This window comes from Channa argus, unplaced genomic scaffold (assembly GCF_033026475.1).
Source record: "Channa argus isolate prfri unplaced genomic scaffold, Channa argus male v1.0 Contig060, whole genome shotgun sequence".
Classification (NCBI taxonomy): Eukaryota; Metazoa; Chordata; class Actinopteri; order Anabantiformes; family Channidae; genus Channa; species Channa argus.
Genome location: NW_027125279.1, coordinates 175,833 through 203,805, shown reverse-complemented (window position 1 = coordinate 203,805; position 27,973 = coordinate 175,833). Strand labels below are relative to the sequence as shown.

Here is a 27,973-nt window from a genome sequence, read left to right as displayed (position 1 = left end):
TGGAAAAGAGTTGAAGAGGCGACTGCAATCAGGTTGGAACGGGTGGACAAAAGTGTCAGGTGGGTTGTGTGATAAAAGAGTGTCAGCGAGAATGAAAGGAAGCCACCGTCTCAAGACAGTGGTGAGACCAGCGATGTTGTTCGGCTTAGAGACAGCGGCACTGAAGAAAACACAGGAGGCAGAGCTGGAGGTAGCAGAGCTTAAGATGTTGAGGTTCTGTTTGGGAGTAACGAGGATGGACAGGATCAAGAATGAGGACAAACGGTTAGTTCTAAGCAATATACTCCAAGCCTAAGACTTACTGTCTGGAGGAAGTTGCAGAAAACAAACGGCTAAATAGTTGCAGCTGATGTAAGAGCGATTGCTGAAACAAAGTGGGTCTTTGCTCAAAGACGCCTGGAAATATGTTGCTTCATTGAAGGTCAAAGGGTCTTTTCAGGGTCCTCTTTGAGGCCCGGCTAGCTCAGGCGGTAGAGCATGAGAGTTTTAATTTCAGGGTCGTGGGTTCGAGCCCCACGTTATGTGTGGTGTTTTCAATACGGCCACACTGGATAAGATCTGGGACCAACACTAAAACTCCACAAAACCTTGATTTCTTGTACAGCTGAAAATGAAAGTCACTTCCTGCAATTACACACAGTAAAGTAGCCAAATTACAGTCGGCTTTCTCAGGGGAGGTGATTTCACAAACTGGGATATGGAAACCGACTTTACCCGACTAGATACCACTCGGAGTACCGCAATTTTGTTGTCGTTTATACACGTAACCATGTTTCCAATCAGTTTTCTCAAACTGTGCATAAGCGTAACAAAAGGCTGCAAGCCCTACGATGGATGCTGAGGTTTTCGAAAAAGTAGCAATTCAGAAAATCCAGCTGCAACTGCAGCCAGACTTGGCTACCCGTACAAACGTTTTGCCAAACAATATCGATCATCTAACCAACACTCCAACTGAAACCCACTAAACTCACAAACAAGAGCTTCACTCACTTCATTACACTGTCATAAGTTGCGCAAAGTCCCGACTGACGGCCCTTTCCAGCTGAGACAAAGGTGAGTATTACAACAAATTGAGACTTTCCTCAAGAACACCTCGAGTATGTTGATTGAATTAGAGAATAACAACCTAATGACTTACTTCCACTGTCCTAAAGAGTCGGCGCCCACCAACGGCTGTCAGGATGGCCGAGCGGTCTAAGGCGCCAGACTCAAGGAAGAACTCCTTCCCCAAAGGGACTTCTGGTCTCCAGTGGAGGCGTGGGTTCAAATCCCACTCCTGACATTACTTTTATCTGCATGTTGCTAATGATTTAGACATATTTGTATTGAACAACTTTGAAAACTTTAACAACTCGTGATTGTCTTTTGTTGCACAAAGCAAAAGACATGGCAACACTATTGCATAATCCTTCTCTACCATATACCATTGTGCTGCTGAGATAATGCTGCCGCAACATTCTTACGAGAATGCACCTCGGGCACTCCTGGCAGTAATTTCTGACCACGCGCACAACTGACCCTCCACATCAACTCACGTCAAGTGAGGTGGCCATGATGTGCATGCAAACGATTAGTTCGAAGCAATTTATTCCAAGCCTAAGACTTACTGTCTGGAGGAAGATGCAGAAAACAAACGGCTAAATAGTTGCAGCTGATCTAAAAGTGATTGCTGAAACAGAGTGGGACTTTGCTTAAACACGCCTGGAAAAATGTTGCTTTATTGAGGGTCAAAGGGTCTTTTCAGGTGTCCTTTTAGCGGCCCGGCTAGCTCAGTCGGTAGAGCATGAGACTCTTAATCTCAGGGTCGTGGGTTCGAGCCCCACGTTGGGAGGGGTCTTTTTTGATTATGGCCACACTGGAGAAGATCTGGGACCAACACAAAAACTGCAGAACAACTTGATTTCTTGTACAGCTGAAAATGAAAGTCACTGGGGGACTTTCATAGGGAACACCGAGGGTACTCGGTGTGTCATCTGGAAAGAGAAAAGTGGACAAGGTGATTTGGCGGCAGAACGAGGAACTTCAGGAGTGTATACAGAGAAAAAGGTTAGCTAAGAAGAAGTGGGACACTGCGAGGACTGAAGAGAGTCGACAAGAGTACAGGGAGATGCAGCGTAAGGTAAAGGTAGAGGTGGCAAAAAGCATATGAGGACTTGTATGCTAGGTTGGACACTAAAGAGGGAGGGGTGGATTTGTTCAGGTTGGTCAGACTAAGAGACAGAGATGGGAAGGATGTGCAGCAGGTTAGGGTGATTAATGATAAGGATGGAAATAAATTGACAGGTGCCAGGATTGTGATGGGAAGATGGAAGGAGAACTTTTTAAGAGTTAATCAATGAGGAAAATGAAAGGGAACAAAGAGTAGAAGATGTGACTGGTGTGGAGCAGGAAGTAGCCAAGATTAGTAAGAGTGAAGTGAGGAGGACGTTGAAGAGGATGAAGAGTGGAAAGGCAGCGGGTCCTGATGACATACCTGTGGAGGTATGAAAGTGTCTAGGAGAGGTGGCAGTAGAGTTTCTGACTAGTTTGTTTAACAAGATCTTGGAGAGTGAGAGGAGGGCCGAGGACTGGAGGAGAAGTGTACTGGTGCCCATTTTTAAGAACAAGGGAGATGAGCAGAGCTGTGGCAACTACAGAGGAATAAAGTTGATGAGCCACACAATGAAGTTGTGGGAAATAGTAGTGGAAGCTAGGCTAAGGGCAGAGGTGTTTGGCAGAGAAGTATGTTACAGTGATGGAGGACATGTATGAAAGCTGTAAGACCGCAGTGAGGTGTGCTGTAGATGTGACAGAGGAGTTCAAGGTGGCGGTGGGTCTGCATCAAGGATCGGCTCTGAGCCCCTTCTTCCTTGCTCTGGTGGCGGACAGGCTGACAGATGAGGTTAGACTGGAATCTCCGTGGACTATGATGTTTGCGGATGACATTGTGATTTGTAGTGAGAACAGGGAGCAGGTGGAGGAAAATCTAGAGAGATGGAGGTCTGCTCTGGAAAACTGAGATGTGTGTCAATGAGAGGGACCTAGGTGGAACGGTGAGGTTACAGGGGGCAGAGGTGAAGAAGGTGCAGGACTTTAAGTACTTAGGGTCAACGGTTGAGAGCAACGGAGAGTGTGGAAAAGAGGTGAAGAGGCGACTGCAATCTGGTTGGAACGGGTGGACAAAAGTGTCAGGTGTGTTGTGTGATAAAAGAGTGTCAGCGAGAATGAAAGGAAGCCACCGTCTCAAGACAGTGGTGAGACCAGCGATGTTGTTCGGCTTAGAGACAGCGGCACTAAAGAAAACACAGGAGGCAGAGCTGGAGGTAGCAGAGCTTAAGATGTTGAGGTTCTCTTTGGGAGTAACAAAGATGGACAGGATCAAGAATGAGGCTAAACGGTTAGTTCAAAGCAATATACTCCAAGCCTAAGACTTACTGTCTGGAGGACAGTGTAAAAGGACAGTGATTTCACAAATTGGGATATGGAAACCGACTTTACCCGACTAGATACCACTCGGAGTACCGCAATTTTGTTGTCGTTTATACACGTAACCATGTTTCCAATCAGTTTTCTCAAACTGTGCATAAGCGTAACAAAAGGCTGCAAGCCCTACGATGGATGCTGAGGTTTTCGAAAAAGTAGCAATTCAGAAAATCCAGCTGCAACTGCAGCCAGACTTGGCTACCCGTACAAACGTTTTGCCAAACAATATCGATCATCTAACCAACACTCCAACTGAAACCCACTAAACTCACAAACAAGAGCTTCACTCACTTCATTACACTGTCATAAGTTGCGCAAAGTCCCGACTGACGGCCCTTTCCAGCTGAGACAAAGGTGAGTATTACAACAAATTGAGACTTTCCTCAAGAACACCTCGAGTATGTTGATTGAATTAGAGAATAACAACCTAATGACTTAGTTCCACTGTCCTAAAGAGTCGGCGCCCACCAACGGCTGTCAGGATGGCCGAGCGGTCTAAGGCGCCAGACTCAAGGAAGAACTCCTTCCCCAAAGGGACTTCTGGTCTCCAGTGGAGGCGTGGGTTCAAATCCCACTCCTGACATTACTTTTATCTGCATGTTGCTAATGATTTAGACATATTTGTATTGAACAACTTTGAAAACTTTAACAACTCGTGATTGTCTTTTGTTGCACAAAGCAAAAGACATGGCAACACTATTGCATAATCCTTCTCTACCATATACCATTGTGCTGCTGAGATAATGCTGCCGCAACATTCTTACGAGAATTCACCTCGGGCACTCCTGGCAGTAATTTCTGACCACGCGCACAACTGACCCTCCACATCAACTCACGTCAAGTGAGGTGGCCATGATGTGCATGCAAACGATTAGTTCGAAGCAATTTATTCCAAGCTTAAGACTTACTGTCTGGAGGAAGATGCAGAAAACAAACGGCTAAATAGTTGCAGCTGATCTAAAATTGATTGCTGAAACAGAGTGGGACTTTGCTTAAACACGCCTGGAAAAATGTTGCTTTATTGAGGGTCAAAGGGTCTTTTCAGGTGTCCTTTTAGCGGCCCGGCTAGCTCAGTCGGTAGAGCATGAGACTCTTAATCTCAGGGTCGTGGGTTCAAGCCCCACGTTGGGCGGGGTCTTTTTTGATTATGGCCACACTGGAGAAGATCTGGGACCAACACAAAAACTGCAGAACAACTTGATTTTATGTACAGCTGAAAATGAAAGTCACTGGGGGACTTTCATAGGGAACACCGAGGGTACTCGGTGTGTCATCTGGAAAGAGGAAAGTGGACAAGGTGATTTGGCGGCAGAACGAGGAACTTCAGGAGTGTATACAGAGAAAAAGGTTAGCTAAGAAGAAGTGGGACACTGCGAGGACTGAAGAGAGTCGACAAGAGTACAGGGAGATGCAGCGTAAGGTGAAGGTAGACGTGGCAAAGAGCATATGAGGACTTGTATGCTAGGTTGGACACTAAAGAGGGGGAGGTGGATTTGTTCAGGATAAGAGACACAGATGGGAAGGATGGACAGCAGGTTAGGGTGATTAATGATAAGGATGGAAATAAATTGACAGATGCCAGGATTGTGATGGGAAGATGGAAGGAGAACTTTTTAAGAGTTAATCAATGAGGAAAATGAAAGGGAACAAAGAGTAGAAGAGGTGACTGGTGTGGAGCAGTAAGTAGCCAAGATTAGTAAGAGTGAAGTGAGGAGGACGTTGAAGAGGATGAAGAGTGGAAAGGCAGCGGGTCCTGATGACATACCTGTGGAGGTATGAAAGTGTCTAGGAGAGGTGGCAGTAGAGTTTCTGACTAGTTTGTTTAACAAGATCTTGGAGAGTGAGAGGAGGGCCGAGGACTGGAGGAGAAGTGTACTGGTGCCCATTTTTAAGAACAAGGGAGATGAGCAGAGCTGTGGCAACTACAGAGGAAGAAAGTTGATGAGCCACACAATGAAGTTGTGGGAAATAGTAGTGGAAGCTAGGCTAAGGGCAGAGGTGAGCAATATGGTTTCATGCCTAGAAAATGTCCAACAGATGAAGTATTTGCTTTGAGGATGCCGATGGAGAAATACAGAGAAGGTCATGGGGAGTTGCATTGTGTCTTCGTAGACTTAGAGAAAGCGTATGACAGGGTGCCGAGAGAGGAGCTGTGGTATTGTATGAGGAATTCTGGAGTGGCAGAGAAGTATGTTACAGTGATGGAGGACATGTATGAAAGCTGTAAGACCGCGGTGAGGTGTGCTGTAGATGTGACAGAGGAGTTCAAGGTGGCGGTGGGTCTGCATCAAGGATCGGCTCTGAGCCCCTTCTTCCTAGCTCTGGTGGCGGACAGGCTGACAGATGAGGTTAGACTGGAATCTCCGTGGACTATGATGTTTGCGGATGACATTGTGATTTGTAGTGAGAACAGGGAGCAGGTGGAGGAAAATCTAGAGAGATGGAGGTCTGCTCTGGAAAACTGAGATGTGTGTCAATGAGAGGGACCCAGGTGGAACGGTGAGGTTACAGGGGGCAGAGGTGAAGAAGGTGCAGGACTTTAAGTACTTAGGGTCAGCGGTTCAGAGCAACGGAGAGTGTGGAAAAGAGTTGAAGAGGCGACTGCAATCAGGTTGGAACGGGTGGAAAAAAGTGTCAGGTGTGTTGTGTGATAAAAGAGTGTCAGCGAGAATGAAAGGAAGCCACCGTCTCAAGACAGTGGTGAGACCAGCGATGTTGTTCGGCTTAGAGACAGCGGCACTAAAGAAAACACAGGAGGCAGAGCTGGAGGTAGCAGAGCTTAAGATGTTGAGGTTCTCTTTGGGAGTAACGAGGATGGACAGGATCAAGAATGAGGACAAACGGTTAGTTCAAAGCAATATACTCCAAGCCTAAGACTTACTGTCTGGAGGAAGTTGCAGAAAACAAACGGCTAAATAGTTGCAGCTGATGTAAGAGCGATTGCTGAAACAAAGTGGGACTTTGCTCAAAGACGCCTGGAAATATGTTGCTTCATTGAAGGTCAAAGGGTCTTTTCAGGATTCTCTTTGAGGCCCGGCTAGCTCAGGTGGTAGAGCATGAGACTTTTAATCTCAGGGTCGTGGGTTCGAGCCCCACGTTATGTGTGGTGCTTTTAATACGGCCACACTGGATAAGATCTGGGACCAACACTAAAACTCCACAAAACCTTGATTTCTTGTACAGCTGAAAATGAAAGTCACTTCCTGCAATTACACACAGTAAAGTAGCCAAATTACAGTCGGCTTTCTCAAGGGAGGTGATTTCACAAATTGGGATATGGAAACCGACTTTACCCGACTAGATACCACTCGGAGTACCGCAATTTTGTTGTCGTTTATACACGTAACCATGTTTCCAATCAGTTTTCTCAAACTGTGCATAAGCGTAACAAAAGGCTGCAAGCCCTACGATGGATGCTGAGGTTTTCGAAAAAGTAGCAATTCAGAAAATCCAGCTGCAACTGCAGCCAGACTTGGCTACCCGTACAAACGTTTTGCCAAACAATATCGATCATCTAACCAACACTCCAACTGAAACCCACTAAACTATCAAACAAGAGCTTCACTCACTTCATTACACTGTCATAAGTTGCGCAAAGTCCCGACTGACGGCCCTTTCCAGCTGAGACAAAGGTGAGTATTGCAACAAATTGAGACTTTCCTCAAGAACACCTCGAGTATGTTGATTGAATTAGAGAATAACAACCTAATGACTTAGTTCCACTGTCCTAAAGAGTCGGCGCCCACCAACAACTGTCAGGATGGCCGAGCGGTCTAAGGCGCCAGACTCAAGGAAGAACTTTTTCCCCAAAGGGACTTCTGGTCTCCAGTGGAGGCGTGGGTTCAAATCCCACTCCTGACATTACTTTTATCTGCATGTTGCTAATGATTTAGACATAATTGTATTGAACAAATTTGAAAACTTTAACAACTCGTGATTGTCTTTTGTTGCACAAAGCAAAAGACATGGCAACACTATTGCATAATCCTTCTCTACCATATACCATTGTGCTGCTGAGATAATGCTGCCGCAACTTTCTTACGAGAATGCACCTCGGGCACTCCTGGCAGTAATTTCTGACCACGCGCACAACTGACCCTCCACATCAACTCACGTCAAGTGAGGTGGCCATGATGTGCATGCAAACGATTAGTTCGAAGCAATTTATTCCAAGCCTAAGACTTACTGTCTGGAGGAAGATGCAGAAATCAAACGGCTAAATAGTTGCAGCTGATCTAAAAGTGATTGCTGAAACAGAGTGGGACTTTGCTTAAACACGCCTGGAAAAATGTTGCTTTATTGAGGGTCAAAGGGTCTTTTCAGGTGTCCTTTTAGCGGCCCGGCTAGCTCAGTCGGTAGAGCATGAGACTCTTAATCTCAGGGTCGTGGGTTCGAGCCCCACGTTGGGGGGGGTCTTTTTTGATTATGGCCACACTGGAGAAGATCTGGGACCAACACTAAAACTGCACAAAACCTTGATTTCTTGTACAGCTGAAATTGAAAGTCACTTCCTGCAATTACACACAGTAAAGTAGCCAAATTACAGTCGGCTTTCTCAGGTGAGGTGATTTCACAAATTGGGATATGGAAACCGACTTTACCCGACTAGATACCACTCGGAGTACCGCAACTTTGTTGTCGTTTATACATGTAACCATGTTTCCAATCAGTTTTCTCAAACTGTGCATAAGCGTAACAAAAGGCTGCAAGCCCTACGATGGATGCTGAGGTTTTCGAAAAAGTAGCAATTCAGAAAATCCAGCTGCAACTGCAGCCAGACTTGGCTACCCGTACAAACGTTTTGCCAAACAATATCGATCATCTAACCAACACTCCAACTGAAACCCACTAAACTCACAAACAAGAGCTTCACTCACTTCATTACACTGTCATAAGTTGCGCAAAGTCCCGACTGACGGCCCTTTCCAGCTGAGACAAAGGTGAGTATTACAACAAATTGAGACTTTCCTCAAGAACACCTCGAGTATGTTGATTGAATTAGAGAATAACAACCTAATGACTTAGTTCCACTGTCCTAAAGAGTCGGCGCCCACCAACGGCTGTCAGGATGGCCGAGCGGTCTAAGGCGCCAGACTCAAGGAAGAACTCCTTCCCCAAAGGGACTTCTGGTCTCCAGTGGAGGCGTGGGTTCAAATCCCACTCCTGACATTACTTTTATCTGCATGTTGCTAATGATTTAGACATATTTGTATTGAACAACTTTGAAAACTTTAACAACTCGTGATTGTCTTTTGTTGCACAAAGCAAAAGACATGGCAACACTATTGCATAATCCTTCTCTACCATATACCATTGTGCTGCTGAGATAATGCTGCCGCAACATTCTTACGAGAATGCACCTCGGGCACTCCTGGCAGTAATTTCTGACCACGCGCACAACTGACCCTCCACATCAAATCACGTCAAGTGAGGTGGCCATGATGTGCATGCAAACGATTAGTTCGAAGCAATTTATTCCAAGCCTAAGACTTACTGTCTGGAGGAAGATGCAGAAAACAAACGGCTAAATAGTTGCAGCTGATCTAAAAGTGATTGCTGAAACAGAGTGGGACTTTGCTTAAACACGCCTGGAAAAATGTTGCTTTATTGAGGGTCAAAGGGTCTTTTCAGGTGTCCTTTTAGCGGCCCGGCTAGCTCAGTCGGTAGAGCATGAGACTCTTAATCTCAGGGTCGTGGGTTCGAGCCCCACGTTGGGCGGGGTCTTTTTTGATTATGGCCACACTGGAGAAGATCTGGGACCAACACAAAAACTGCAGAACAACTTGATTTCTTGTACAGCTGAAAATGAAATTCACTGGGGGACTTTCATAGGGAACACCGAGGGTACTCGGTGTGTCATCTGGAAAGAGAAAAGTGGACAAGGTGATTTGGCGGCAGAACGAGGAACTTCAGGAGTGTATACAGAGAAAAAGGTTAGCTAAGAAGAACTGGGACACTGCGAGGACTGAAGAGAGTCGACAAGAGTACAGGGAGATGCAGCGTAAGGTGAAGGTAGAGGTGGCAAAGAGCATATGAGGACTTGTATGCTAGGTTGGACACTAAAGAGGGAGGGGTGGATTTGTTCAGGTTGGTCAGACTAAGAGACAGAGATGGGAAGGATGTGCAGCAGGTTAGGGTGATTAATGATAAGGATGGAAATAAATTGACAGGTGCCAGGATTGTGATGGGAAGATGGAAGGAGAACTTTTTAAGAGTTAATCAATGAGGAAAATGAAAGGGAACAAAGAGTAGAAGATGTGACTGGTGTGGAGCAGGAAGTAGCCAAGATTAGTAAGAGTGAAGTGAGGAGGACGTTGAAGAGGATGAAGAGTGGAAAGGCAGCGGGTCCTGATGACATACCTGTGGAGGTATGAAAGTGTCTAGGAGAGGTGGAAGTAGAGTTTCTGACTAGTTTGTTTAACAAGATCTTGGAGAGTGAAAGGAGGGCCGAGGACTGGAGAAGAAGTGTACTGGTGCCCATTTTTAAGAACAAAGGAGATGAGCAGAGCTGTGGCAACTACAGAGGAATAAAGTTGATGAGCCACACAATGAAGTTGTGGGAAATAGTAGTGGAAGCTAGGCTAAGGGCAGAGGTGAGCAATATGGTTTCATGCCTAGAAAGAGTCCAACAGATGAAGTATTTGCTTTGAGGATGCCGATGGAGAAATACAGAGAAGGTCATGGGGAGTTGCATTGTGTCTTCGTAGACTTAGAGAAAGCGTATGACAGGGTGCCGAGAGAGGAGCTGTGGTATTGTATGAGGAATTCTGGAGTGGCAGAGAAGTATGTTAGAGTGATGGAGGACATGTATGAAAGCTGTAAGACCGCGGTGAGGTGTGCTGTAGATGTGACAGAGGAGTTCAAGGTGGCGGTGGGTCTGCATCAAGGATCGGCTCTGAGCCCCTTCTTCCTAGCTCTGGTGGCGGACAGGCTGACAGATGAGGTTAGACTGGAATCTCCGTGGACTATGATGTTTGCGGATGACATTGTGATTTGTAGTGAGAACAGGGAGCAGGTGGAGGAAAATCTAGAGAGATGGAGGTCTGCTCTGGAAAACTGAGATGTGTGTCAATGAGAGGGACCCAGGTGGAACGGTGAGGTTACAGGGGGCAGAGGTGAAGAAGGTGCAGGACTTTAAGTACTTAGGGTCAACGGTTCAGAGCAACGGAGAGTGTGGAAAAGAGTTGAAGAGGCGACTGCAATCAGGTTGGAACGGGTGGAAAAAAGTGTCAGGTGTGTTGTGTGATAAAAGAGTGTCAGCGAGAATGAAAGGAAGCCACCGTCTCAAGACAGTGGTGAGACCAGCGATGTTGTTCGGCTTAGAGACAGCGGCACTAAAGAAAACACAGGAGGCAGAGCTGGAGGTAGCAGAGCTTAAGATGTTGAGGTTCTCTTTGGGAGTAACGAGGATGGACAGGATCAAGAATGAGGACAAACGGTTAGTTCAAAGCAATATACTCCAAGCCTAAGACTTACTGTCTGGAGGAAGTTGCAGAAAACAAACGGCTAAATAGTTGCAGCTGATGTAAGAGCGATTGCTGAAACAAAGTGGGACTTTGCTCAAAGACGCCTGGAAATATTTTGCTTCAGTGAAGGTCAAAGGGTCTTTTCAGGGTCCTCTTTGAGGCCCGGCTATCTCAGGCGGTAGAGCATGAGAGTTTTAATCTCAGGGTCGTGGGTTCAAGCCCCACGTTTTGTGTGGTGCTTTTAATACGGCCACACTGGATAAGATCTGGGACCAACACTAAAACTCCACAAAACCTTGATTTCTTGTACAGCTGAAAATGAAAGTCACTTCCTGCAATTACACACAGTAAAGTAGCCAAATTACAGTCGGCTTTCTCAGGGGAGGTGATTTCACAAATTGGGATATGGAAACCGACTTTACCCGAGTAGATACCAGTCGGAGTACCGCAATTTTGTTGTCGTTTATACACGTAACCATGTTTCCAATCAGCTTTCTCAAACTGTGCATAAGCGTAACAAAAGGCTGCAAGCCCTACGATGGATGCTGAGGTTTTCGAAAAAGTAGCAATTTAGAAAATCCAGCTGCAACTGCAGCCAGACTTGGCTACCCGTACAAACGTTTTGCCAAACAATATCGATCATCTAACCAACACTCCAACTGAAACCCACTAAACTCACAAACAAGAGCTTCACTCACTTCATTACACTGTCATAAGTTGCGCAAAGTCCCGACTGACGGCCCTTTCCAGCTGAGACAAAGGTGAGTATTACAACAAATTGAGACTTTCCTCAAGAACACCTCGAGTATGTTGATTGAATTAGAGAATAACAACCTAATGACTTACTTCCACTGTCCTAAAGAGTCGGCGCCCACCAACGGCTGTCAGGATGGCCGAGCGGTCTAAGGCGCCAGACTCAAGGAAGAACTCCTTCCCCAAAGGGACTTCTGGTCTCCAGTGGAGGCGTGGGTTCAAATCCCACTCCTGACATTACTTTTATCTGCATGTTGCTAATGATTTAGACATATTTGTATTGAACAACTTTGAAAACTTTAACAACTCGTGATTGTCTTTTGTTGCACAAAGCAAAAGACATGGCAACACTATTGCATAATCCTTCTCTACCATATACCATTGTGCCGCAACTTTCTTACGAGAATGCACCTCGGGCACTCCTGGCAGTAATTTCTGACCACGCGCACAACTGACCCTCCACATCAACTCACGTCAAGTGAGGTGGCCATGATGTGCATGCAAACGATTAGTTCGAAGCAATTTATTCCAAGCCTAAGACTTACTGTCTGGAGGAAGATGCAGAAATCAAACGGCTAAATAGTTGCAGCTGATCTAAAAGTGATTGCTGAAACAGAGTGGGACTTTGCTTAAACACGCCTGGAAAAATGTTGCTTTATTGAGGGTCAAAGGGTCTTTTCAGGTGTCCTTTTAGCGGCCCGGCTAGCTCAGTCGGTAGAGCATGAGACTCTTAATTTCAGGGTCGTGGGTTCGAGCCCCACGTTGGGCGGGGTCTTTTTTGATTATGGCCACACTGGAGAAGATCTGGGACCAACACAAAAACTGCAGAACAACTTGATTTCTTGTACAGCTGAAAATGAAAGTCACTGGGGGACTTTCATAGGGAACACCGAGGGTACTCGGTGTGTCATCTGGAAAGAGGAAAGTGGACAAGGTGATTTGGCGGCAGAACGAGGAACTTCAGGAGTGTATACAGAGAAAAAGGTTAGCTAAGAAGAAGTGGGACACTGCGAGGACTGAAGAGAGTCGACAAGAGTACAGGGAGATGCAGCGTAAGGTGAAGGTAGAGGTGGCAAAGAGCATATGAGGACTTGTATGCTAGGTTGGACACTAAAGAGGGAGAGGTGGATTTGTTCAGGTTGGCCAGACTAAGAGACAGAGATGGGAAGGATTTGCAGCAGGTTAGGGTGATTAATGATAAGGATGGAAATAAATTGACAGGTGCCAGGATTGTGATGAGAAGATGGAAGGAGAACTTTTTAAGAGTTAATCAATGAGGAAAATGAAAGGGAACAAAGAGTAGAAGAGGTGACTGGTGTGGAGCAGGAAGTAGCCAAGATTAGTAAGAGTGAAGTGAGGAGGACGTTGAAGAGGATGAAGAGTGGAAAGGCAGCGGGTCCTGATGATATACCTGTGGAGGTATGAAAGTGTCTAGGAGAGGTGGCAGTAGAGTTTCTGACTAGTTTGTTTAACAAGATCTTGGAGAGTGAGAGGAGGGCCGAGGACTGGAGGAGAAGTGTACTGGTGCCCATTTTTAAGAACAAAGGAGATGAGCAGAGCTGTGGCAACTACAGAGGAATAAAGTTGATGAGCCACACAATGAAGTTGTGGAAAATAGTAGTGGAAGCTAGGCTAAGGGCAGAGGTGAGCAATATGGTTTCATGCCTAGAAAGAGTCCAACAGATGAAGTATTTGCTTTGAGGATGCCGATGGAGAAATACAGAGAAGGTCATGGGGAGTTGCATTGTGTCTTCGTAGACTTAGAGAAAGCGTATGACAGGGTGCCGAGAGAGGAGCTGTGGTATTGTATGAGGAATTCTGGAGTGGCAGAGAAGTATGTTACAGTGATGGAGGACATGTATGAAAGCTGTAAGACCGTGGTGAGGTGTGCTGTAGATGTGACAGAGGAGTTCAAGGTGGCGGTGGGTCTGCATCAAGGATCGGCTCTGAGCCCCTTCTTCCTTGCTTTGGTGGCGGACAGGCTGACAGATAAGGTTAGACTGGAATCTCCGTGGACTATGATGTTTGCGGATGGCATTGTGATTTGTAGTGAGAACAGGGAGCTGGTGGAGGAAAATCTAGAGAGATGGAGGTCTGCTCTGGAAAACTGAGATGTGTGTCAATGAGAGGGACCCAGGTGGAACGGTGAGGTTACAGGGGGCAGAGGTGAAGAAGGTGCAGGACTTTAAGTACTTAGGGTCAACGGTTCAGAGCAACGGAGAGTGTGGAAAAGAGATGAAGAGGCGACTGCAATCAGGTTGGAACGGGTGGACAAAAGTGTCAGGTGGGTTGTGTGATAAAAGAGTGTCAGCGAGAATGAAAGGAAGCCACCGTCTCAAGACAGTGGTGAGACCAGCGATGTTCTTCGGCTTAGAGACAGCGGCACTAAAGAAAACACAGGAGGCAGAGCTCGAGGTAGCAGAGCTTAAGATGTTGAGGTTCTCTTTGGGAGTAACGAGGATGGACAGGATCAAGAATGAGGACAAACGGTTAGTTCAAAGCAATATACTCCAAGCCTAAGACTTACTGTCTGGAGGAAGTTGCAGAAAACAACTGGCTAAATAGTTGCAGCTGATGTAAGAGCGATTGCTGAAACAAAGTGGGACTTTGCTCAAAGACGCCTGGAAATATGTTGCTTCATTGAAGGTCAAAGGGTCTTTTCAGGGTCCTCTTTGAGGCCCAGCTAGCTCAGGCAGTAGAGCATGAGAGTTTTAATCTCAGGGTCGTGGGTTCTAGCCCCACGTTATGTGTGGTGCTTTTAATACGGCCACACTGGATAAGATCTGGGACCAACATTAAAACTCCACAAAACCTTGATTTCTTGTACAGCTGAAAATGAAAGTCACTTCCTGCAATTACACACAGTAAAGTAGCCAAATTACAGTCGGCTTTCTCAGGGGAGGTGATTTCACAAATTGGGATATGGAAACCGACTTTACCCGACTAGATACCAGTCGGAGTACCGCAATTTTGTTGTCGTTTATACACGTAACCATGTTTCCAATCAGCTTTCTCAAACTGTGCATAAGCGTAACAAAAGGCTGCAAGCCCTACGATGGATGCTGAGGTTTTCGAAAAAGTAGCAATTTAGAAAATCCAGCTGTTACTGCAGCCAGACTTGGCTACCCGTACAAACGTTTTGCCAAACAATATCGATCATCTAACCAACAATCCAACTGAAACCCACTAAACTCACAAACAAGAGCTTCACTCACTTAATTACACTGTCATAAGTTGCGCAAAGTCCCGACTGACGGCCCTTTCCAGCTGAGACAAAGGTGAGTATTGCAACAAATTGAGACTTTCCTCAAGAACACCTCGAGTATGTTGATTGAATTAGAGAATAACAACCTAATGACTTACTTCCACTGTCCTAAAGAGTCTGCGCCCACCAACGGCTGTCAGCATGGCCGAGCTGTCTAAGGCGCCAGATTCAAGGAACAACTCCTTCCCCAAAGGGACTTCTGGTCTCCAGTGGAGGCGTGGGTTCAAATCCCACTCCTGACATTACTTTTATCTGCATGTTGCTAATGATTTAGACATAATTGTATTGAACAACTTTGAAAACTTTTACAACTCATGATTGTCTTTTGTTGCACAAAGCAAAAGACATGGCAACACTATTGCATAATCCTTCTCTACCATATACCATTGTGCTGCTGAGATAATGCTGCCGCAACATTCTTACGAGAATGCACCTCGGGCACTCCTGGCAGTAATTTCTGACCACGCGCACAACTGACCCTCCACATCAACTCACGTCAAGTGAGGTGGCCATGATGTGCATGCAAACGATTAGTTCGAAGCAATTTATTCCAAGCCTAAGACTTACTGTCTGGAGGAAGATGCAGAAATCAAACGGCTAAATAGTTGCAGCTGATCTAAAAGTGATTACTGAAACAGAGTGGGACTTTGCTTAACCACGCCTGGAAAAATGTTGCTTTATTGAGGGTCAAAGGGTCTTTTCAGGTGTCCTTTTAGCGGTCCGGCTAGCTCAGTCGGTAGAGCATGAGACTCTTAATCTCAGGGTCGTGGGTTCGAGCCCCACGTTGGGCGGGGTCTTTTTTGATTATGGCCACACTGGAGAAGATCTGGGACCAACACAAAAACTGCAGAACAACTTGATTTCTTGTACAGCTGAAAATGAAAGTCACTGGGGGACTTTCATAGGGAACACCGAGGGTACTCGGTGTGTCATCTGGAAAGAGGAAAGTGGACAAGGTGATTTGGCAGCAGAACGAGGAACTTCAGGAGTGTATACAGAGAAAAAGGTTAGCTAAGAAGAAGTGGGACACTGCGAGGACTGAAGAGAGTCGACAAGAGTACAGGGAGATGCAGCGTAAGGTGAAGGTAGAGGTGGCAAAGAGCATATGAGGACTTGTATGCTAGGTTGGACACTAAAGAGGGAGGGGTGGATTTGTTCAGGTTGGCCAGACTAAGAGACAGAGATGGGAAGGATTTGCAGCAGGTTAGGGTGATTAATGATAAGGATGGAAATAAATTGACAGGTGCCAGGATTGTGATGGGAAGATGGAAGGAGAACTTTTTAAGAGTTAATCAATGAGGAAAATGAAAGGGAACAAAGAGTAGAAGAGGTGACTGGTGTGGAGCAGGAAGTAGCCAAGATTAGTAAGAGTGAAGTGAGGAGGACGTTGAAGAGGATGAAGAGTGGAAAGGCAGCGGGTCCTGATGACATACCTGTGGAGGTATGAAAGTGTCTAGGAGAGGTGGCAGTAGAGTTTCTGACTAGTTTGTTTAACAAGATCTTGGAGAGTGAGAGGAGGGCCGAGGACTGGAGGAGAAGTGTACTGGTGCCCATTTTTAAGAACAAGGGAGATGAGCAGAGCTGTGGCAACTACAGAGGAATAAAGTTGATGAGCCACACAATGAAGTTGTGGGAAATAGTAGTGGAAGCTAGGCTAAGGGCAGAGGTGAGCAATATGGTTTCATGCCTAGAAAGAGTCCAACAGATGAAGTATTTGCTTTGAGGATGCCGATGGAGAAATACAGAGAAGGTCATGGGGAGTTGCATTGTGTCTTCGTAGACTTAGAGAAAGCGTATGACAGGGTGCCGAGAGAGGAGCTGTGGTATTGTATGAGGAATTCTGGAGTGGCAGAGAAGTATGTTAGAGTGATGGAGGACATGTATGAAAGCTGTAAGACCGCGGTGAGGTGTGCTGTAGATGTGACAGAGGAGTTCAAGGTGGCGGTGGGTCTGCATCAAGGATCGGCTCAGAGCCCCTTCTTCCTTGCTCTGGTGGCGGACAGGCTGACAGATGAGGTTAGACTGGAATCTCCGTGGACTATGATGTTTGCGGATGACATTGTGATTTGTAGTGAGAACAGGGAGCAGGTGGAGGAAAATCTAGAGAGATGGAGGTCTGCTCTGGAAAACTGAGATGTGTGTCAATGAGAGGGACCCAGGTGGAACGGTGAGGTTACAGGGGGCAGAGGTGAAGAAGGTGCAGGACTTTAAGTACTTAGGGTCAACGGTTCAGAGCAACGGAGAGTGTGGAAAAGAGGTGAAGAGGCGACTGCAATCAGGTTGGAACGGGTGGACAAAAGTGTCAGGTGGGTTGTGTGATAAAAGAGTGTCAGCGAGAATGAAAGGAAGCCACCGTCTCAAGACAGTGGTGAGACCAGCGATGTTCTTCGGCTTAGAGACAGCGGCACTAAAGAAAACACAGGAGGCAGAGCTGGAGGTAGCAGAGCTTAAGATGTTGAGGTTCTCTTTGGGAGTAACGAGGATGGACAGGATCAAGAATGAGGACAAACGGTTAGTTCAAAGCAATATACTCCAAGCTTAAGACTTACTGTCTGGAGGAAGTTGCAGAAAACAAACGGCTAAATAGTTGCAGCTGATCTAAGAGCGATTAGTGAAATATAGTGGGACTTTGCTCAAAGACGCCTGGAAATATGTTGCTCATTGAAGGTCAAAGGGTCTTTTCAGGGTCCTCTTTGAGGCCCGGCTAGCTCAGGCGGTAGAGCATGAGACTTTGAATCTCAGGGTCGTGGGTTCGAGCCACACGTTATGTGTAGTGCTTTTAATACGGCCACACTGGATAAGATCTGGGACCAACACTGAAACTGCACAAAACCTTGATTTTTTGTACAGGTGAAATTGAAAGTCACTTCCTGCAATTACAGACAGTAAATTAGCCAAATTACAGTCGGCTTTCTCAGGGGAGGTGATTTCACAAATTGGGATATGGAAACCGACTTTACCCGACTAGATACCACTCGGAGTACCGCAATTTTATTGTCGTTTATACACGTAACCATGTTTCCAATCAGCTTTCTCAAACTGTGCATAAGCGTAACAAAAGGCTGCAAGCCCTACGATGGATGCTGAGGTTTTCGAAAAAGTAGCAATTCAGAAAATCCAGCTGCAACTGCAGCCAGACTTGGCTACCCGTACAAACGTTTTGCCAAACAATATCGATCATCTAACCAACACTCCAACTGAAACCCACTAAACTCACAAACAAGAGCTTCACTCACTTCATTACACTGTCATAAGTTGCGCAAAGTCCCGACTGACGGCCCTTTCCAGCTGAGACAAAGGTGAGTATTACAACAAATTGAGACTTTCCTCAAGAACACCTCGAGTATGTTGATTGAATTAGAGAATAACAACCTAATGACTTAGTTCCACTGTCCTAAAGAGTCTGCGCCCACCAACGGCTGTCAGGATGGCCGAGCGGTCTAAGGCGCCAGACTCAAGGAAGAACTCCTTCCCCAAAGGGACTTCTGGTCTCCAGTGGAGGAGTGGGTTCAAATCCCACTCCTGACATTACTTTTATCTGCATGTTGCTAATGATTTAGACATATTTGTATTGAACAACTTTGAAAACTTTAACAACTCGTGATTGTCTTTTGTTGCACAAAGCAAAAGACATGGCAACACTATTGCATAATCCTTCTCTACCATATACCATTGTGCTGCTGAGATAATGCTGCCGCAACATTCTTACGAGAATGCACCTCGGGCACTCCTGGCAGTAATTTCTGACCACGCGCACAACTGACCCTCCACATCAACTCACGTCAAGTGAGGTGGCCATGATGTGCATGCAAACGATTAGTTCGAAGCAATTTATTCCAAGCTTAAGACTTACTGTCTGGAGGAAGATGCAGAAAACAAACGGCTAAATAGTTGCAGCTGATCTAAAATTGATTGCTGAAACAGAGTGGGACTTTGCTTAAACACGCCTGGAAAAATGTTGCTTTATTGAGGGTCAAAGGGTCTTTTCAGGTGTCCTTTTAGCGGCCCGGCTAGCTCAGTCGGTAGAGCATGAGACTCTTAATCTCAGGGTCGTGGGTTCGAGCCCCACGTTGGGCGGGGTCTTTTTTGATTATGGCCACACTGGAGAAGATGTGGGACCAACACAAAAACTGCAGAACAACTTGATTTCTTGTACAGCTGAAAATGAAAGTCACTGGGGGACTTTCATAGGGAACACCGAGGGTACTCGGTGTGTCATCTGGAAAGAGGAAAGTGGACAAGGTGATTTGGCGGCAGAACGAGGAACTTCAGGAGTGTATACAGAGAAAAAGGTTAGCTAAGAAGAAGTGGGACACTGCGAGGACTGAAGAGAGTCGACAAGAGTACAGGGAGATGCAGCGTAAGGTGAAGGTAGAGGTGGCAAAGAGCATATGAGGACTTGTATGCTAGGTTGGACACTAAAGAGGGAGAGGTGGATTTGTTCAGGTTGGCCAGACTAAGAGACAGAGATGGGAAGGATGTGCAGCAGGTTAGGGTGATTAACGATAAGGATGAAAATAAATTGACAGGTGCCAGGATTGTGATGGGAAGATGGAAGGAGAACTTTTTAAGAGTTAATCAATGAGGAAAATGAAAGGGAACAAAGAGTAGAAGAGGTGACTGGTGTGGAGCAGGAAGTAGCCAAGATTAGTAAGAGTGAAGTGAGGATGACGTTGAAAAGGATGAAGAGTGGAAAGGCAGCGGGTCCTGATGACATACCTGTGGAGGTATGAAAGTGTCTAGGAGAGGTGGCAGTAGAGTTTCTGACTAGTTTGTTTAACAAGATCTTGGAGAGTGAGAGGAGGGCCGAGGACTGGAGGAGAAGTGTACTGGTGCCCATTTTTAAGAACAAGGGAGATGAGCAGAGCTGTGGCAACTACAGAGGAAGAAAGTTGATGAGCCACACAATGAAGTTGTGGGAAATAGTAGTGGAAGCTAGGCTAAGGGCAGAGGTGAGCAATATGGTTTCATGCCTAGAAAATGTCCAACAGATGAAGTATTTGCTTTGAGGATGCCGATGGAGAAATACAGAGAAGGTCATGGGGAGTTGCATTGTGTCTTCGTAGACTTAGAGAAAGCGTATGACAGGGTGCCGAGAGAGGAGCTGTGGTATTGTATGAGGAATTCTGGAGTGGCAGAGAAGTATGTTAGAGTGATGGAGGACATGTATGAAAGCTGTAAGACCGCAGTGACGCCCGGCTAGCTCAGGTGGTAGAGCATGAGAGTTTTAATCTCAGGGTCGTGGGTTCGAGCCCCATGTTATGTGTGGTGCTCTTAATACGGCCACACTGGATAAGATCTGGGACCAACACTAAAACTCCACAAAACCTTGAATTCTTGTACAGCTGAAAATGAAAGTCACTTCCTGCAATTACACACAGTAAAGTAGCCAAATTACAGTCGGCTTTCTCAGGGGAGGTGATTTCACAAATTGGGATATGGAAACCGACTTTACCCGACTAGATACCACTCGGAGTACCGCAATTTTGTTGTCGTTTATACACGTAACCAAGTTTCCAATCAGCTTTCTCAAACTGTGCATAAGCGTAACAAAAGGCTGCAAGCCCTACGATGGATGATGAGGTTTTCGAAAAAGTAGCAATTCAGAAAATCGAAAATCGAGGAGAAGTGTACTGGTGCCCATTTTTAAGAACAAGGGAGATGAGCAGAGCTGTGGCAACTACAGAGGAGTAAAGTTGATGAGCCACACAATGAAGTTGTGGGAAATAGTAGTGGAAGCTAGGCTAAGGGCAGAGGTGAGCAATATGGTTTCATGCCTAGAAATAGTCCAACAGATGAAGTATTTGCTTTGAGGATGCCGATGGAGAAATACAGAGAAGGTCATGGGGAGTTGCATTGTGTCTTCGTAGACTTAGAGAAAGCGTATGACAGGGTGCCGAGAGAGGAGCTGTGGTATTGTATGAGGAATTCTGGAGTGGCAGAGAAGTATGTTACAGTGATGGAGGACATGTATGAAAGCTGTAAGACCGTGGTGAGGTGTGCTGTAGATGTGACAGAGGAGTTCAAGGTGGCGGTGGGTCTGCATCAAGGATCGGCTCTGAGCCCCTTCTTCCTTGCTCTGGTGGCGGACAGGCTGACAGATAAGGTTAGACTGGAATCTCCGTGGACTATGATGTTTGCGGATGGCATTGTGATTTGTAGTGAGAACAGGGAGCTGGTGGAGGAAAATCTAGAGAGATGGAGGTCTGCTCTGGAAAACTGAGATGTGTGTCAATGAGAGGGACCCAGGTGGAACGGTGAGGTTACAGGGGGCAGAGGTGAAGAAGGTGCAGGACTTTAAGTACTTAGGGTCAACGGTTCAGAGCAACGGAGAGTGTGGAAAAGAGATGAAGAGGCGACTGCAATCAGGTTGGAACGGGTGGACAAAAGTGTCAGGTGGGTTGTGTGATAAAAGAGTGTCAGCGAGAATGAAAGGAAGCCACCGTCTCAAGACAGTGGTGAGACCAGCGATGTTCTTCGGCTTAGAGACAGCGGCACTAAAGAAAACACAGGAGGCAGAGCTCGAGGTAGCAGAGCTTAAGATGTTGAGGTTCTCTTTGGGAGTAACGAGGATGGACAGGATCAAGAATGAGGACAAACGGTTAGTTCAAAGCAATATACTCCAAGCCTAAGACTTACTGTCTGGAGGAAGTTGCAGAAAACAACTGGCTAAATAGTTGCAGCTGATGTAAGAGCGATTGCTGAAACAAAGTGGGACTTTGCTCAAAGACGCCTGGAAATATGTTGCTTCATTGAAGGTCAAAGGGTCTTTTCAGGGTCCTCTTTGAGGCCCAGCTAGCTCAGGCAGTAGAGCATGAGAGTTTTAATCTCAGGGTCGTGGGTTCTAGCCCCACGTTATGTGTGGTGCTTTTAATACGGCCACACTGGATAAGATCTGGGACCAACATTAAAACTCCACAAAACCTTGATTTCTTGTACAGCTGAAAATGAAAGTCACTTCCTGCAATTACACACAGTAAAGTAGCCAAATTACAGTCGGCTTTCTCAGGGGAGGTGATTTCACAAATTGGGATATGGAAACCGACTTTACCCGACTAGATACCAGTCGGAGTACCGCAATTTTGTTGTCGTTTATACACGTAACCATGTTTCCAATCAGCTTTCTCAAACTGTGCATAAGCGTAACAAAAGGCTGCAAGCCCTACGATGGATGCTGAGGTTTTCGAAAAAGTAGCAATTTAGAAAATCCAGCTGTTACTGCAGCCAGACTTGGCTACCCGTACAAACGTTTTGCCAAACAATATCGATCATCTAACCAACAATCCAACTGAAACCCACTAAACTCACAAACAAGAGCTTCACTCACTTAATTACACTGTCATAAGTTGCGCAAAGTCCCGACTGACGGCCCTTTCCAGCTGAGACAAAGGTGAGTATTGCAACAAATTGAGACTTTCCTCAAGAACACCTCGAGTATGTTGATTGAATTAGAGAATAACAACCTAATGACTTACTTCCACTGTCCTAAAGAGTCTGCGCCCACCAACGGCTGTCAGCATGGCCGAGCTGTCTAAGGCGCCAGATTCAAGGAACAACTCCTTCCCCAAAGGGACTTCTGGTCTCCAGTGGAGGCGTGGGTTCAAATCCCACTCCTGACATTACTTTTATCTGCATGTTGCTAATGATTTAGACATAATTGTATTGAACAACTTTCAAAACTTTTACAACTCATGATTGTCTTTTGTTGCACAAAGCAAAAGACATGGCAACACTATTGCATAATCCTTCTCTACCATATACCATTGTGCTGCTGAGATAATGCTGCCGCAACATTCTTACGAGAATGCACCTCGGGCACTCCTGGCAGTAATTTCTGACCACGCGCACAACTGACCCTCCACATCAACTCACGTCAAGTGAGGTGGCCATGATGTGCATGCAAACGATTAGTTCGAAGCAATTTATTCCAAGCCTAAGACTTACTGTCTGGAGGAAGATGCAGAAATCAAACGGCTAAATAGTTGCAGCTGATCTAAAAGTGATTACTGAAACAGAGTGGGACTTTGCTTAACCACGCCTGGAAAAATGTTGCTTTATTGAGGGTCAAAGGGTCTTTTCAGGTGTCCTTTTAGCGGCCCGGCTAGCTCAGTCGGTAGAGCATGAGACTCTTAATCTCAGGGTCGTGGGTTCGAGCCCCACGTTGGGCGGGGTCTTTTTTGATTATGGCCACACTGGAGAAGATCTGGGACCAACACAAAAACTGCAGAACAACTTGATTTCTTGTACAGCTGAAAATGAAAGTCACTGGGGGACTTTCATAGGGAACACCGAGGGTACTCGGTGTGTCATCTGGAAAGAGGAAAGTGGACAAGGTGATTTGGCAGCAGAACGAGGAACTTCAGGAGTGTATACAGAGAAAAAGGTTAGCTAAGAAGAAGTGGGACACTGCGAGGACTGAAGAGAGTCGACAAGAGTACAGGGAGATGCAGCGTAAGGTGAAGGTAGAGGTGGCAAAGAGCATATGAGGACTTGTATGCTAGGTTGGACACTAAAGAGGGAGGGGTGGATTTGTTCAGGTTGGCCAGACTAAGAGACAGAGATGGGAAGGATTTGCAGCAGGTTAGGGTGATTAATGATAAGGATGGAAATAAATTGACAGGTGCCAGGATTGTGATGGGAAGATGGAGGGAGAACTTTTTAAGAGTTAATCAATGAGGAAAATGAAAGGGAACAAAGAGTAGAAGAGGTGACTGGTGTGGAGCAGGAAGTAGCCAAGATTAGTAAGAGTGAAGTGAGGAGGACGTTGAAGAGGATGAAGAGTGGAAAGGCAGCGGGTCCTGATGACATACCTGTGGAGGTATGAAAGTGTCTAGGAGAGGTGGCAGTAGAGTTTCTGACTAGTTTGTTTAACAAGATCTTGGAGAGTGAGAGGAGGGCCGAGGACTGGAGGAGAAGTGTACTGGTGCCCATTTTTAAGAACAAGGGAGATGAGCAGAGCTGTGGCAACTACAGAGGAATAAAGTTGATGAGCCACACAATGAAGTTGTGGGAAATAGTAGTGGAAGCTAGGCTAAGGGCAGAGGTGAGCAATATGGTTTCATGCCTAGAAAGAGTCCAACAGATGAAGTATTTGCTTTGAGGATGCCGATGGAGAAATACAGAGAAGGTCATGGGGAGTTGCATTGTGTCTTCGTAGACTTAGAGAAAGCGTATGACAGGGTGCCGAGAGAGGAGCTGTGGTATTGTATGAGGAATTCTGGAGTGGCAGAGAAGTATGTTAGAGTGATGGAGGACATGTATGAAAGCTGTAAGACCGCGGTGAGGTGTGCTGTAGATGTGACAGAGGAGTTCAAGGTGGCGGTGGGTCTGCATCAAGGATCGGCTCAGAGCCCCTTCTTCCTTGCTCTGGTGGCGGACAGGCTGACAGATGAGGTTAGACTGGAATCTCCGTGGACTATGATGTTTGCGGATGACATTGTGATTTGTAGTGAGAACAGGGAGCAGGTGGAGGAAAATCTAGAGAGATGGAGGTCTGCTCTGGAAAACTGAGATGTGTGTCAATGAGAGGGACCCAGGTGGAACGGTGAGGTTACAGGGGGCAGAGGTGAAGAAGGTGCAGGACTTTAAGTACTTAGGGTCAACGGTTCAGAGCAACGGAGAGTGTGGAAAAGAGGTGAAGAGGCGACTGCAATCAGGTTGGAACGGGTGGACAAAAGTGTCAGGTGGGTTGTGTGATAAAAGAGTGTCAGCGAGAATGAAAGGAAGCCACCGTCTCAAGACAGTGGTGAGACCAGCGATGTTCTTCGGCTTAGAGACAGCGGCACTAAAGAAAACACAGGAGGCAGAGCTGGAGGTAGCAGAGCTTAAGATGTTGAGGTTCTCTTTGGGAGTAACGAGGATGGACAGGATCAAGAATGAGGACAAACGGTTAGTTCAAAGCAATATACTCCAAGCTTAAGACTTACTGTCTGGAGGAAGTTGCAGAAAACAAACGGCTAAATAGTTGCAGCTGATCTAAGAGCGATTAGTGAAATATAGTGGGACTTTGCTCAAAGACGCCTGGAAATATGTTGCTCATTGAAGGTCAAAGGGTCTTTTCAGGGTCCTCTTTGAGGCCCGGCTAGCTCAGGCGGTAGAGCATGAGACTTTTAATCTCAGGGTCGTGGGTTCGAGCCACACGTTATGTGTGGTGCTTTTAATACGGCCACACTGGATAAGATCTGGGACCAACACTGAAACTGCACAAAACCTTGATTTTTTGTACAGGTGAAATTGAAAGTCACTTCCTGCAATTACAGACAGTAAATTAGCCAAATTACAGTCGGCTTTCTCAGGGGAGGTGATTTCACAAATTGGGATATGGAAACCGACTTTACCCGACTAGATACCACTCGGAGTACCGCAATTTTATTGTCGTTTATACACGTAACCATGTTTCCAATCAGCTTTCTCAAACTGTGCATAAGCGTAACAAAAGGCTGCAAGCCCTACGATGGATGCTGAGGTTTTCGAAAAAGTAGCAATTCAGAAAATCCAGCTGCAACTGCAGCCAGACTTGGCTACCCGTACAAACGTTTTGCCAAACAATATCGATCATCTAACCAACACTCCAACTGAAACCCACTAAACTCACAAACAAGAGCTTCACTCACTTCATTACACTGTCATAAGTTGCGCAAAGTCCCGACTGACGGCCCTTTCCAGCTGAGACAAAGGTGAGTATTACAACAAATTGAGACTTTCCTCAAGAACACCTCGAGTATGTTGATTGAATTAGAGAATAACAACCTAATGACTTAGTTCCACTGTCCTAAAGAGCCTGCGCCCACCAACGGCTGTCAGGATGGCCGAGCGGTCTAAGGCGCCAGACTCAAGGAAGAACTCCTTCCCCAAAGGGACTTCTGGTCTCCAGTGGAGGAGTGGGTTCAAATCCCACTCCTGACATTACTTTTATCTGCATGTTGCTAATGATTTAGACATATTTGTATTGAACAACTTTGAAAACTTTAACAACTCGTGATTGTCTTTTGTTGCACAAAGCAAAAGACATGGCAACACTATTGCATAATCCTTCTCTACCATATACCATTGTGCTGCTGAGATAATGCTGCCGCAACATTCTTACGAGAATGCACCTCGGGCACTCCTGGCAGTAATTTCTGACCACGCGCACAACTGACCCTCCACATCAACTCACGTCAAGTGAGGTGGCCATGATGTGCATGCAAACGATTAGTTCGAAGCAATTTATTCCAAGCTTAAGACTTACTGTCTGGAGGAAGATGCAGAAAACAAACGGCTAAATAGTTGCAGCTGATCTAAAATTGATTGCTGAAACAGAGTGGGACTTTGCTTAAACACGCCTGGAAAAATGTTGCTTTATTGAGGGTCAAAGGGTCTTTTCAGGTGTCCTTTTAGCGGCCCGGCTAGCTCAGTCGGTAGAGCATGAGACTCTTAATCTCAGGGTCGTGGGTTCGAGCCCCACGTTGGGCGGGGTCTTTTTTGATTATGGCCACACTGGAGAAGATGTGGGACCAACACAAAAACTGCAGAACAACTTGATTTCTTGTACAGCTGAAAATGAAAGTCACTGGGGGACTTTCATAGGGAACACCGAGGGTACTCGGTGTGTCATCTGGAAAGAGGAAAGTGGACAAGGTGATTTGGCGGCAGAACGAGGAACTTCAGGAGTGTATACAGAGAAAAAGGTTAGCTAAGAAGAAGTGGGACACTGCGAGGACTGAAGAGAGTCGACAAGAGTACAGGGAGATGCAGCGTAAGGTGAAGGTAGAGGTGGCAAAGAGCATATGAGGACTTGTATGCTAGGTTGGACACTAAAGAGGGAGAGGTGGATTTGTTCAGGTTGGCCAGACTAAGAGACAGAGATGGGAAGGATGTGCAGCAGGTTAGGGTGATTAACGATAAGGATGAAAATAAATTGACAGGTGCCAGGATTGTGATGGGAAGATGGAAGGAGAACTTTTTAAGAGTTAATCAATGAGGAAAATGAAAGGGAACAAAGAGTAGAAGAGGTGACTGGTGTGGAGCAGGAAGTAGCCAAGATTAGTAAGAGTGAAGTGAGGATGACGTTGAAAAGGATGAAGAGTGGAAAGGCAGCGGGTCCTGATGACATACCTGTGGAGGTATGAAAGTGTCTAGGAGAGGTGGCAGTAGAGTTTCTGACTAGTTTGTTTAACAAGATCTTGGAGAGTGAGAGGAGGGCCGAGGACTGGAGGAGAAGTGTACTGGTGCCCATTTTTAAGAACAAGGGAGATGAGCAGAGCTGTGGCAACTACAGAGGAATAAAGTTGATGAGCCACACAATGAAGTTGTGGGAAATAGTAGTGGAAGCTAGGCTAAGGGCAGAGGTGAGCAATATGGTTTCATGCCTAGAAAGAGTCTAACAGATGAAGTATTTGCTTTGAGGATGCCGATGGAGAAATACAGAGAAGGTCATGGGGAGTTGCATTGTGTCTTCGTAGACTTAGAGAAAGCGTATGACAGGGTGCCGAGAGAGGAGCTGTGGTATTGTATGAGGAATTCTGGAGTGGCAGAGAAGTATGTTACAGTGATGGAGGACATGTATGAAAGCTGTAAGACCGTGGTGAGGTGTGCTGTAGATGTGACAGAGGAGTTCAAGGTGGCGGTGGGTCTGCATCAAGGATCGGCTCTGAGCCCCTTCTTCCTTGCTCTGGTGGCGGACAGGCTGACAGATAAGGTTAGACTGGAATCTCCGTGGACTATGATGTTTGCGGATGGCATTGTGATTTGTAGTGAGAACAGGGAGCTGGTGGAGGAAAATCTAGAGAGATGGAGGTCTGCTCTGGAAAACTGAGATGTGTGTCAATGAGAGGGACCCAGGTGGAACGGTGAGGTTACAGGGGGCAGAGGTGAAGAAGGTGCAGGACTTTAAGTACTTAGGGTCAACGGTTCAGAGCAACGGAGAGTGTGGAAAAGAGATGAAGAGGCGACTGCAATCAGGTTGGAACGGGTGGACAAAAGTGTCAGGTGGGTTGTGTGATAAAAGAGTGTCAGCGAGAATGAAAGGAAGCCACCGTCTCAAGAC

General features: G+C 46.1%; 16 non-coding genes across 16 annotated transcripts; all 16 read left to right on the top strand.

Moving 5' to 3' along the window:
* Nucleotides 1–1,175: 1,175 nt before the first annotated feature.
* On the top strand, nucleotides 1,176–1,282 carry trnal-caa (transfer RNA leucine (anticodon CAA)). Its single transcript has 2 exons — nucleotides 1,176–1,213; nucleotides 1,238–1,282. It is a non-coding gene; the product is annotated as a tRNA-Leu (tRNA).
* Nucleotides 1,283–1,758: 476 nt separating this feature from the next.
* trnak-cuu (transfer RNA lysine (anticodon CUU)) lies at nucleotides 1,759–1,831 on the top strand. Its single transcript has one exon. It is a non-coding gene; the product is annotated as a tRNA-Lys (tRNA).
* Nucleotides 1,832–3,938: 2,107 nt separating this feature from the next.
* trnal-caa (transfer RNA leucine (anticodon CAA)) lies at nucleotides 3,939–4,045 on the top strand. The gene is made up of 2 exons: nucleotides 3,939–3,976; nucleotides 4,001–4,045. It is a non-coding gene; the product is annotated as a tRNA-Leu (tRNA).
* A 476-nt stretch (nucleotides 4,046–4,521) lies between these two features.
* On the top strand, nucleotides 4,522–4,594 carry trnak-cuu (transfer RNA lysine (anticodon CUU)). The gene has a single exon. It is a non-coding gene; the product is annotated as a tRNA-Lys (tRNA).
* Nucleotides 4,595–7,216: 2,622 nt separating this feature from the next.
* On the top strand, nucleotides 7,217–7,323 carry trnal-caa (transfer RNA leucine (anticodon CAA)). The gene is made up of 2 exons: nucleotides 7,217–7,254; nucleotides 7,279–7,323. It is a non-coding gene; the product is annotated as a tRNA-Leu (tRNA).
* A 476-nt stretch (nucleotides 7,324–7,799) lies between these two features.
* On the top strand, nucleotides 7,800–7,872 carry trnak-cuu (transfer RNA lysine (anticodon CUU)). Its single transcript has one exon. It is a non-coding gene; the product is annotated as a tRNA-Lys (tRNA).
* A 652-nt stretch (nucleotides 7,873–8,524) lies between these two features.
* Nucleotides 8,525–8,631, top strand: trnal-caa (transfer RNA leucine (anticodon CAA)). The gene is made up of 2 exons: nucleotides 8,525–8,562; nucleotides 8,587–8,631. It is a non-coding gene; the product is annotated as a tRNA-Leu (tRNA).
* A 476-nt stretch (nucleotides 8,632–9,107) lies between these two features.
* Nucleotides 9,108–9,180, top strand: trnak-cuu (transfer RNA lysine (anticodon CUU)). Its single transcript has one exon. It is a non-coding gene; the product is annotated as a tRNA-Lys (tRNA).
* A 2,631-nt stretch (nucleotides 9,181–11,811) lies between these two features.
* trnal-caa (transfer RNA leucine (anticodon CAA)) lies at nucleotides 11,812–11,918 on the top strand. Its single transcript has 2 exons — nucleotides 11,812–11,849; nucleotides 11,874–11,918. It is a non-coding gene; the product is annotated as a tRNA-Leu (tRNA).
* Nucleotides 11,919–12,377: 459 nt separating this feature from the next.
* trnak-cuu (transfer RNA lysine (anticodon CUU)) lies at nucleotides 12,378–12,450 on the top strand. Its single transcript has one exon. It is a non-coding gene; the product is annotated as a tRNA-Lys (tRNA).
* A 3,214-nt stretch (nucleotides 12,451–15,664) lies between these two features.
* Nucleotides 15,665–15,737, top strand: trnak-cuu (transfer RNA lysine (anticodon CUU)). The gene has a single exon. It is a non-coding gene; the product is annotated as a tRNA-Lys (tRNA).
* Nucleotides 15,738–18,367: 2,630 nt separating this feature from the next.
* Nucleotides 18,368–18,474, top strand: trnal-caa (transfer RNA leucine (anticodon CAA)). The gene is made up of 2 exons: nucleotides 18,368–18,405; nucleotides 18,430–18,474. It is a non-coding gene; the product is annotated as a tRNA-Leu (tRNA).
* A 476-nt stretch (nucleotides 18,475–18,950) lies between these two features.
* Nucleotides 18,951–19,023, top strand: trnak-cuu (transfer RNA lysine (anticodon CUU)). The gene has a single exon. It is a non-coding gene; the product is annotated as a tRNA-Lys (tRNA).
* A 4,018-nt stretch (nucleotides 19,024–23,041) lies between these two features.
* trnak-cuu (transfer RNA lysine (anticodon CUU)) lies at nucleotides 23,042–23,114 on the top strand. The gene has a single exon. It is a non-coding gene; the product is annotated as a tRNA-Lys (tRNA).
* A 2,630-nt stretch (nucleotides 23,115–25,744) lies between these two features.
* On the top strand, nucleotides 25,745–25,851 carry trnal-caa (transfer RNA leucine (anticodon CAA)). Its single transcript has 2 exons — nucleotides 25,745–25,782; nucleotides 25,807–25,851. It is a non-coding gene; the product is annotated as a tRNA-Leu (tRNA).
* A 476-nt stretch (nucleotides 25,852–26,327) lies between these two features.
* trnak-cuu (transfer RNA lysine (anticodon CUU)) lies at nucleotides 26,328–26,400 on the top strand. Its single transcript has one exon. It is a non-coding gene; the product is annotated as a tRNA-Lys (tRNA).
* The last annotated feature ends 1,573 nt before the right edge of the window (nucleotides 26,401–27,973 follow it).